Source organism: Delphinapterus leucas, chromosome 5 (genome assembly GCF_059928025.1).
Source record: "Delphinapterus leucas isolate spDelLeu-1000000601 "Yukka" chromosome 5, BTC_Dleu_Yukka2, whole genome shotgun sequence".
NCBI lineage: Eukaryota > Metazoa > Chordata > Mammalia > Artiodactyla > Monodontidae > Delphinapterus > Delphinapterus leucas.
The window spans coordinates 96,686,213-96,696,903 of NC_143133.1; the positions used below are offsets into that span (position 1 = coordinate 96,686,213).

Below are 10,691 nucleotides of genomic sequence, written 5' to 3' on the forward strand. Positions count from 1 at the left end.
TATTAGCAAAAACATACGACACTCAATGATACTTCCTTCGAGGTATAGGCTGCGACCGGCGACTACTGCCCTTAAAATAATCCAGTCCTGGTTAAATGACAACAGCCTATAGTTAAAACCTACGAACATTTAAATCTGGCAACAGTTCAAACAGCAACAAAAAATCCCAGCTAAACTAAAGTCAACCAAAGTAATCCTGAGGTTTGTTTCCTTCCCTCGCCCTTGGGGACCGCACCTCTTTGTGCACAAGGATCTGAAGGTCTCCTAACCTCAGACGCCAGCTACGGGCGCCGGCAGGACACCCCGTCGCAAGTCTCAGGGGCGGCTCTGCTCAGCAGTGGAAACGTCGGCGGATGCGGACCGGGCGATCTCCAAAGCAGCCGTGACGCCAGGCGTTGACCCGCCGGGCCCGAAACGAAGACCCGGGCGCGCCTCCACCAGAGGCCGGGCCGCAGGCTGGCGGCGACCAGCGGAGACCGAGGCCGGGATACCAGCGTTGGCCCAGGCTCTCCCTGAAGGGCCAGGGCCCTCAAAGAGGAAAGAAGGGGACAGGCGGACACACCTGGCGGGGACCCCCGGCGACCAGTTGCTACAGTAGCGCCGCGCTTGTCGGACTCTCCCAGCATTCGCTGCCGCCCCTCCTCCTGCCCAGGGCCACCTCCACGTTCCGCTCCAACGTGGCAGCCGCAACCCCGCCCAGCCGGCTGTCCGACGCTTCCGGGAGCGACGCCTTGCCCCGCCCGCCCCGGCGCGCGGCCGGCCACGGCACTTCCGGGAGCGATGGTGGAGGGTGCTCGCTCCCGCGCCGCGCGCGCCCCCGTGAGGTTAAGGATCGGTTCTCGGAGGTGGCGTGCGGTGGCGGCCAGGACGACGCGAAAAAGAAAAATCCTGCTGGGCATAGCTGCCTAGCGGAAGAAGGGCCCCGGCCCGCAGGAACGCCACGTAGCACTGGTCCTGTGAAACGTCAGCAGGCCCCGCGACACTGCCAACGCGACCAGCCACCGAAAATCGGGCTGCAAGGGACTTATTGCAACAACTGTAACTGTGACTGGGCTCTTAAAATTGCTTACTTGGTTCTACGGCATTGCTTACTGAGACTTCTTTAAAACCAAACGGATCTGTTTATACCCAAAGGCTGTTGTGGACGTACTTGATTTGTTACTCTAAAGAGGCATACTGGGGTAAATAAGGTATTCCAGTTAGTATCCTGCGGTACTATTTGAGATCTGTTAGCATTTGCCTTCAGTCACTAACTATACTAGTTTCACCAGAGCCTGGCATCTAATTAGTGCGTTGCCTGGATGTTGTTTCTAGTTTACGGAGGAATTATTTCACAGCGAACAAATAAAGCCAGAGGAAAATCACTTGCTAAAGTACAGAACCTGTATAGTTCTCTTCCCATTACACCAGTCAAGGGTCTTTTCTAAACACCTTCACTGGAAGTAGTATCTCTTTTGCACACACAAAGCAAAATATAGCAAACTTATTTAAGACAGTAGGCACATTTGTACTCACTGTACTCCTTCCAACACCCTTTTAGCATTTTATACTTCTGGTTCCGTTTAAAAAGCAAATTTATTTATGTAGGGCTGAAGTAGACCTCAAGAGTCTTAGGATAGAGTTGCTAATTTCTAGAATTCTAAAAAGCCTTCCATTTTTACTTACCGCTGCAAGGACTAGTTTACCTAAAAAGGTGTCAGTAAAAATCCCTGACTTAAAAGTGGGACCATCATTTGAGTCAAGTGAAAAGAAACGTTGAATTTCCTACTGCCCCATTCCCCAAAGATCCCCCACCCTACTACCTGTAAGTGTGCAATGGTATGGAAAAGTATTCATAAGAACAACTTTCTCAAAACTCAATGACGCAAGCAGTGGTTACATTCTTTGGTATACAATCGTACAGTTCAATTACATGTCCCTATTGCATAAATCAAACTGCAAACCTCTCCACCCCGGAACCCCCTTTTTGTAGACCCTTGTGAGCTAAGAATGGCAAAAGAAAAATGTTTCATGAGAAAATTACATGAAATTCAAATTTTTGTATCCACAAAGTTTTATTAGAACAGAGCCATGCTAAATGGTTTGTTATTGTCTATGGCTGTTTTTGGTGCTACAAGGGCAAACGAGTATTTGCTAGAGACTATATGGCCCGCAAAGCCTAAAATATTTACTATATGGCCCTTTACAGTAAAGTTTGCCAACCCCTATTCTATTAGACAGGATTTTACCTACAAATGGATTAATGCTCAAAGTCCAAATGAGACATTTAGTATTATAAATTTTTATTTCAAAGACTTGATGTAGTAGCATACAAAGACAATGTGAAAAATGTCAATTATAATATATATGGTTATAAGGCTAAAATATAGTGGTTTCTCAACTTGATGTATTTATATCTGGTTGAATACAAAGACTCCTTAGCTTGTTTTAAATGCAGGCGGTTCTGGCTTTGACTATGCAAGCTGAAACTCTGCAAAGTCTTACTCTATGGGATTAACAATCTATGATTATTCTGTAACCTTAAAATTTGCCAAAACATTAAAAACCCTCTTGGTGTTGGTTATAAATGTAACATAGTAAAATTAATATTTAAAACACTAGAAACTTTGGGAATTCCCTGGCGGTCCAGTGGTTAGGACTTGGTGCTTTCACTGCTGGAACTTGGATTGAATCCCTGGTAGGGGAACTGAGGTCCAACAAGCCATGCAGCGCAGCCAAAAAACAAAAAAAACCCCAAAACCCCAAAACCGAACAACCCCCCCAAACAAACAAAACCCCAAAACAAACCACTAGAAACACTGAAAATTACAATGTTTTATTTCTTTATAAAAAATGTATCAAGTAGTTTGAAAAGTGCTTGCTTTCTTCACATTATATGACTTATAACATGGAGTGTGCATCTTATCTCTGCCTTGGCAAACTGTCATACTCCTTTCTAAGTTTGAATCAGCTTCCAAAATTTTATACTTTGTGCCGTCAATGTCATGAAACATCTCTGAAAGTTCCTTCAATGTGAAGTTTTTCAACAGCATGACTTCTGAGACACGTTCATCCTTTACAACTGCTTTACTCACGTAAAACTTTATATTTGCCTTCACTACGTTCTGCCTCCTGCATATCTAGAACTATTTCTTGAATGGCACCAGTGTCAACATTCCCAGGATCATATTTATCTTCTAACTCCATTTACATCCCATCCAAATCCTGCAGTTTTTTGCATAGTACAGCCTCTCACTACTGTGCAAAGCAAGGACTGCCTGTAATTCTTGGAATCTTGAGTGCAAATTTCACAGTAGCATCCTTATCTGAGCTTGTAGCTTCACCAGGTAGCTTAACATTAATCAATTCATGTTGACTTCTGAAACAATGAAACCAGCCTTCACTGGCAGTAAATACATGTCCTTGTAATTACCATTTTCCTTCAATGCAGCAACTAACTTCAATGCCAAACTGACTGGGATTTGTTTTTGATTACAGTCCTCAATCCAAAGAAGTAAATGCTCCATTTCAACCATCAGCGGCTTTCTGTTCCTAGTACAATTTAAACGAAAAGATGTTGAAGCAACTTTACATTGTTTTTGTATTCATCAGACTTTTAAAATGTGGCTTGTACTGTAGCTTTATGTAGGCCTAGGTCTCATCCTATCTTTGCTTTGCTGTGGCCATTTTCAAATCTAACCACATCTAATTTCACTTCCAGTATTATCACTTTTCATTTCTTTGCTATTCTGTCATATTTGTTGACTAATTCCCTCTTCTGATTTTCTATTTTTGCAAAATCTCACATGGGTTTATCCCTAGGAGACAAGGAGGCAACACAACTATATGCTTTACTATCTGTGTGTAACTAATAGATGTTCAGTGACCAATCACCAAGACTTTGAAAGAAGTGATGTAACTGTTACTGTTCATGATGCACATCTTTTCTTTGCATAATGATTTTGCAATAAAGAGCCAGTAGCAAAGTTTATGCAATAATTCAGTTAATACTGTGACAACTAAAAGTTCAGCTGTGTTGTTGTGGGACAGGTGTTGTTTAACTACATCGTGAAAACTGATATTCACGCATGGTGAAATGGTGCAAAGTAAGGACTACCTGTATCTAAAAAGAAAAACTATTGGTAGTTAACAAAACAGTCAACTTTTAACCCAATTTAGTTAACTACTAGCCAAGCCAAATCCTAGATCAAATAAAAACTTCAGTTTTTCTCAAAAGAATGTTAATTCCAAGACTCTGAATTACTCATTGGAGCTAGAAGAATGTTTGGAAGTAATATAATATAGAATTCTTCAAATAAGGATTTGCAGACAGTCCAAAGACATCCTTTTGTGAATTTAGGCCCCCTTCCCTCATTTCAATAATCTTTAGGTCTGCAAAAGAGTAAAGTTCTGGACAACCATACTGCTGTCCAGATTGTAAAACTTTACAATCATCACAAGGCACAAGGCACAAAATTTACTGGATAGCAGCCAGTACTGTGTTTACTTCTGCAAAACAGTAGCATCCACCCCGTTAATGTTTAAATTTTGTTTTCGAATGCATTTATTTTGTAAATCTTTTCATTAAGGGCAATAAACAAAGTTTATATCAACTTTAAGAAATAGAAAATTAACTTAAATCAACATTGAGTATTCACAAAAATTTTCCCGCTTTATATTCCTCCAATTTGAAAAACACCCCAAGATTACACGCCTGATTAATGACAGATTAATCTGGTATTAGATTTGAGATTCTTAGCTTCTGACCACTGGCCTATCTGCTATTCTTGAAGAAAGCTAAAGTTATAGGATGGTCATCCACTGGCACACCAAACAATTATGTACAGAATATCCAATAATTCAGCAAATTTAAATCCCAGAGCATATGATCTCTAATTCAGGGCCTGAAAGAATTGTATTATTTTTAAGAAAAGATGACTGTCAAGGTTAAAAGTCCTACCCCCCACCCACCCAACTGCCTATGCTGTATCAAATCTATTGATTTGGAAAATTATATTATTTTTGAAATAGTATTTGTTATCTTTGAAAGCTGAAAAAATAAGGAAAAATTGTAATTGAATATGATATCCACATTATGCTCGATATATAATGAATACAATATCCAATTTTTTGCTCAGATTTGATTTTTTGTCTTCTTTTGTCAAAACTGAAAAGTTTATAAACCTCTTACCTTATATAAATCTTCGAATTCCTGATAAATCGGACAAATGGTGTTCTCTAAGAAAAACACCCTTCAATTTTATTCCTAAAATGAAAAACATTTATAGGCAAGTCAATGTACAAAAACCACATTTTATCTATAAGCCTCATGATTTTTTTTCATTATGTCCTCATCCACATACATTAATCACAACAAATCATGATGTGAACAGCAGTGGAAAAGTTTAATCATTGGACATTTATACTTTCTTCTTATTTTCAACTTAAGCTCTAGCCTTAAAGTTTTTATTGCTTAGCTCCTTTTAAAAAATACGTAATAAATGCACATTTCTATAGTTTTAAATTCTCTCACATGGAACAGATAAGACCTCCAATTTTACTATGATTGGAAAAAACCCATAACAAAGATAATTTCAAGCATATCATTTACTACTTTGCACAGGTTACCTTATGCTAACTTGGAGGTGTTGTCTTCTCAAGATCAAGCCTGATATGGGAAGGGTAACTATACCTTAATACATTCCCAAACTGGTTATGCCTTGCTTTATATGTAATGTTTTTGTTATCAGACAAGGTTTCCAATGATCAGAAGCACTAAAGCTTTAAAGGAAAAGGGGGAAAGTTGTCTCTGTTAACAAAGAACTTTTAAGCAGTAATAATGGGAAAAGACTCAAAAGATTACAAATCTCAGGAACTAATTAGAATTCTGCCAATTTGGAACATTCTGACTTCTTGACAAGGTCTGTTTTGCTCATTAAGAGGGACAGAGCCCATGGTGGGGGAGAAAGTAGCAGAAAGAAAAGAAAGTATACTCACCCTATTGGATAAAAATCAAGCTTTGGGGGAAAAGGGCAAACTGCTCTAAGTCTGCTGCTGCATATTTGTATCTTTACTCCATACTATGTCAAATATGTGTGTAATTGCCTATAAGTAACTGGACTACATTCCTTGAAAAACTCTAAACAGAAATGTCAACTCCTCCAAGTCAATCTGAACCCCAAGCAAAATAATAGAGGAAGGGGACACAGAATTTCTATCTATAGTCTAGTGTCACCAGCTTCTCTAACCGCCTCCACCTAGGAGGAATTGGGAGAGGGGAAATGGGTCCGAGAAAAACAATATTTAATCAAGGCAGAAGATCCTGACTATAAACTGAACTTTCTTTTCTTCTTTGGCTCCGGACACGCAGGCTCAGAGGCCATGGCTCACGGGCCTAGCTGCCCTGCGGCACGTGGGATCTTCGCGGACCGGGGCACGAACCCGTGTCCCCTGCATCGGCAGGCGGACTCGCAACCACTGCGCCACCAGGGAAGCCCTGAACTTTCTTATAAACTCCATAGATATTTTCCAAAATGAATGTAGCACCACTTAAGTAGTTTATATATACATAGGCGAGAAAGAAACCATGCACCATAGCAAAGAGAGCACTCATTTGGATCATATGCTCTCATACTTCATCTGACTTGAGGGTCAAATATTAAATCTCTTGATTTAATAAACTGAAACAGTTTTTTTAAAAAAGTATTTAACTAAAGTGTGGCAGTCAACCTCCAAGATGGTCTCCAATGATCCTACACCTCTTGGCAGTCACACCTTTGTATAGTGTCCATCTATACCATACCAGGACCAACAGGATAGGGTCCTGTTGGTGTTTTGTCACTTTCAAGACTATTGAAAGACAACCTTCTATCTTGGCTTTTCTCTCTTGGACGAGTGTCCGAAAGCCAGCTATCATGCGGTAAAGACACTCAGGCAGCCCATGGAGAGGTTCACATGGTGAAGAAGAACTGAAGCCTTTAGCCAACAGCCATCAGGGAACACAGGCTTGCCAACTGAGACAGTTTGGAAGCTGCTGTCTCTCTTCTACCTCCTCTCCCCAATGTTCCGTAAGTGTTTGTTGTTTTAAACTGCCAAATATTGAGTAATTTGTTACACAGCAATAAACAACTAACACAGAAGGTCACAATCCATATCTAAAAACTAAAACGCACAACTTATAAATTAGCTGAAAAGGTCTAAAATTCTTGGGAAAGGATCAGGTTCAGAACTGTCTTTATATTTAATCACCAATAATTTCAAGACCCCAAGGCTTTCTGAAGCAGAAAAAACCCCAGAGAATTAAAAGGATGAAAAATTCAGCAAGAATATGTCAGTCACTAGAAATACATTTTATTATATCAAGATGACAAATAAATGTAAAACTAGCTAAAAATCTGACAAAAAGGTAGGTATTCAATAAGAATGATACCAATCCTAGAAGGCAAAAAGTCTATTTACTTTCATAGGGTTGTTGAGAGAAATAAATGTTTAAAACAAAAACAAAAAACTGTGTGTATAATACACTTAGTACAATGTCTTACATGTAACCACTCAATAAGCATTAGCTGTTACTATTTTTTCCCCCAAGTAACCAATTAATGAGATTCTATACCATAAAACAGAAAATTAGATTTCACTCAAGGCTTTATAAATCCATTTTTTACTTGGACAATCCTCCCCTTCCAATTCACTGCTTTCGTTCCAGGAATACGTAATACATTAAAAAAAGAAAGATATACTACCTCCCCTGCATATTTCTAGTAATTATCTTCCAAGACCCAGGAATCTTTTCCCAACATCTCCAAGAATATAATTCCTGAAAAGAGATATTTTATTTTAAATTATATCTGCACTGGTCAATGCTTTTGACAAATAACATCTTTAATACAGCTGACATATCCTCATTTACATATGCAGTAATCACAACAGTTCATTATGTGAACAGCAGTAAAAAAGTTTAATCATTGGATATGAAGTTATCAAAGGAAGCAAAGATGTAATCAAATGATTAAATTGAGAACTTCAATGTCACCAGTAAAACAATAAAAAATAGCAACAAAAAGCATGTACAACTTATAAGCAAATGTAAAAATACATAAATACAACTCAAAATCAATGATTCCATTTATAAGGGACTGCATACTTCCCTATCCAAAAGTACACTAAAAATACCAAGAGCAGCGACCCCTTGTGGCTTCTGTAAAGTAAGTGGGTTATTTTCATTTAGCAGGTCTACAGTTCTGCAACATAGCAGTTTTCTGTAATTCATCTGTAATTAATAATTAGAAGAATATTGTCAGAATAATGTGCGAGCCATATTATCAGGAAACAATGCAGCAGAAACACATGTATCTATTTGCGCGCCAGGGATTGAAAACACAAATTCACCTTAGACATTGTCTCTGCACTCAAGGAGCATCCTCTAGCAAGTTTCTTACAAACTTTGAGTCCTTAGAAAAGGGCAACCGCCACAATGATACCACTTCACACCCATGAGAATGTGGAGAAACTGGAACCCTCGCCCATCGCTCGTGGGAATGTAAAATGGCAGCCACTTTGGAAAAAGTCTGGCATTTCCTCAAAAAGTTAAACATGAGTTAGCATATGACCCAGCAATTCCACCCTTAGGCATATACTCAAGAGGAATGAAAACACATGCCCCGACACAAACTCGTACACTACTGTTCATGGCAGCATTATTTGTAACAGCCCCCAAAGGAAAACAAGCTGAATGGACACATAAAATGTGGTATATATTCATATAATGGTATATTTTTTGGCAATAAAAAGAAATGAAGTACTGGTACTACAACATAAATAAACCTTAAAAATATTCCAAGTGAAAGAAGCCAGTCACAAAACACTAATTTCTGATTCCATTTATATGAAATATCCAGAATAGGCAAATCTACACAGACGAAGATTAGTGGTTTCCAGGGACTGGGGGAGGGAAAATGTAAGCAGTGACTGCTAATGAAAAGGGAGTCTCTTTTGGGGGTGATGAAAATGTTCTAAAATTGATTGTGGTGATGGGGGCACAACTCATGATACACTAAGACCCATCGAATTGTGCACTTTAAATGGGTTAATTGTATGGCATATGCATTATATCTCAAACTCTTGCCAAAAAAAATAAGGCAACCAATTTTTAATTGAAAACTTATTTATTTCTATTTACCCTTATTCAGGTCTTAATTGGTTGAGTGCTAGAAAAGCTTCTAATAGTCTAACCAGCTGACAGTGATTTAAATCCAGGTCCTACCCTTTGCACATCTTACAGCCAAGTTAAGTACATCCCCCATGAACCAATTTCCCCCATTCATGTACTATCCTTAGACCTTGTGATTTTTAACAAAACTACATAAGCAAAAGCTATGTTAATTTCATTCAAATAAGATATAAGCATATTATAATGGAAAGCAATCGTGAATAAGTAATACCTTGAGATGAATCTTTTTGGCTAGAGTCTGGATAAAGTAAACAAGAAGGGAAAAAAAACAATCTTGCTTGGAAATGTTTGACTCATTCTTGCCAGCTGGAGATAGAAACAAAAAAGTTAGGAACATTTCTGTTTCCTAAAATAGGCCTCCACAGTTAAGCAGGAAAGATGCCACTTAATATATACTAAGGACCTCTTCAAAGATACAAAATAAAAACTATGTCCTACCTTGGCCCCATTTTGTTTCCTCTATGAAAACTTAAATCTTACACTGTAAACATAAAGAGCTTAACGAAGACATCGTTCTAAGATCTTCTCACCCTGAAAGCTATCCAGGATGCCCCACACCCCAACCAAAACCATTTCATTGGCCCTCTCTCCTGCCCCTCCTAGCACTGCTATTGATGAGTCCAAACTAGACCGTGCGCTTACCCCCAAACCTTGAGGACCTTCTTACCTTATTCCCTTCTTAATTCCCCCATTGCGGCAAAGGATCTTGCAGGAAAGAGTCAGTTGAATTGAAAGTCGACTTATCTTGGTATTACATTCTCATTCAAGCTCCTCTGAGGTCACATACCTAACAGTCAACCATACCAATAGCTCCTACATTATCTCTGCATCAGAGAACTACAAAATAAAAGGCAAGGGGCTTCCCTGGTGGCACAGTGGTTAAGAATCCACCTGCCAATACAGGAGACATGGGTTTGAGCCCTGGTCCGGGAAGATCCCACATGCCCTGGAGCAGCTAAGCCCGTGCGCCACAGCTACTGAAGCCCACGCACCTAGAGCCCGCGCTCTGCAAGGAAGAGTAGCCCCCCACCCTCTACAACTAGAGAAAGCCTGCGCGCAGCAACTAAGACCCAATGCAGCCAAAAATAAATAAATAAATTTATAAAAAAATAAAATGCAAGGAAATGACATGCCTCCCAGTAAATCATTTATTCGGGGTCCAATTTTGTCTTCAATATTTCTAAGGCGCTGCGTTTACCCCCTCCCTCCTGTCCCTCCCGTCACATCCTCCCGTCACTTTCAGAGCTCGCACCTGGAGACGCATCGGCATGCTACTGGATTCGCCTCAGCTTTGGTCCTGCCTCTCCCCTTCGCATTCTCTCGCTGAGACTTACAAGAAGCGCGATGGCACTGGATTTAACCAGAGAGCACGGACGAAAAGGAGCCCATGCCCGCTAAATCCAGTAACCACCCTCCAATAAGCGGGGAGGGGCGGCCCAATGCGCGTCTTAATGCCCCTGGCCTTTCCGATTGGCTGCTGCGA

At 40.0% G+C, this 10,691-nt stretch overlaps 1 protein-coding gene across 27 annotated transcripts in view; it reads right to left on the minus strand.

Moving 5' to 3' along the window:
• Positions 1 to 10,626, minus strand: part of SEC31A (SEC31 homolog A, COPII component) — a 73,917-nt gene extending 63,291 nt beyond the window's left edge. For 7 of the 27 annotated variants that reach the window (XM_089912160.1, XM_089912158.1, XM_089912154.1 and 4 more), the window contains exons 1-6: positions 10,461 to 10,625; positions 9,876 to 9,995; positions 9,420 to 9,514; positions 7,722 to 8,556; positions 5,171 to 5,245; positions 3,413 to 3,531 (exon numbers count right to left, since the gene is read on the minus strand). The gene's annotated coding sequence lies outside the window, so the exon portion shown is untranslated. Of the gene's footprint in view, positions 1 to 235; positions 693 to 3,412; positions 3,532 to 5,170; positions 5,246 to 7,721; positions 8,557 to 9,419; positions 9,515 to 9,875; positions 9,996 to 10,460 lie in introns of those variants that run through there. The other 20 variants (XM_089912163.1, XM_089912162.1, XM_089912165.1 and 17 more) reach the window with 13 other exon arrangements.
• Between the last annotated feature and the right edge of the window lie 65 nt (positions 10,627 to 10,691).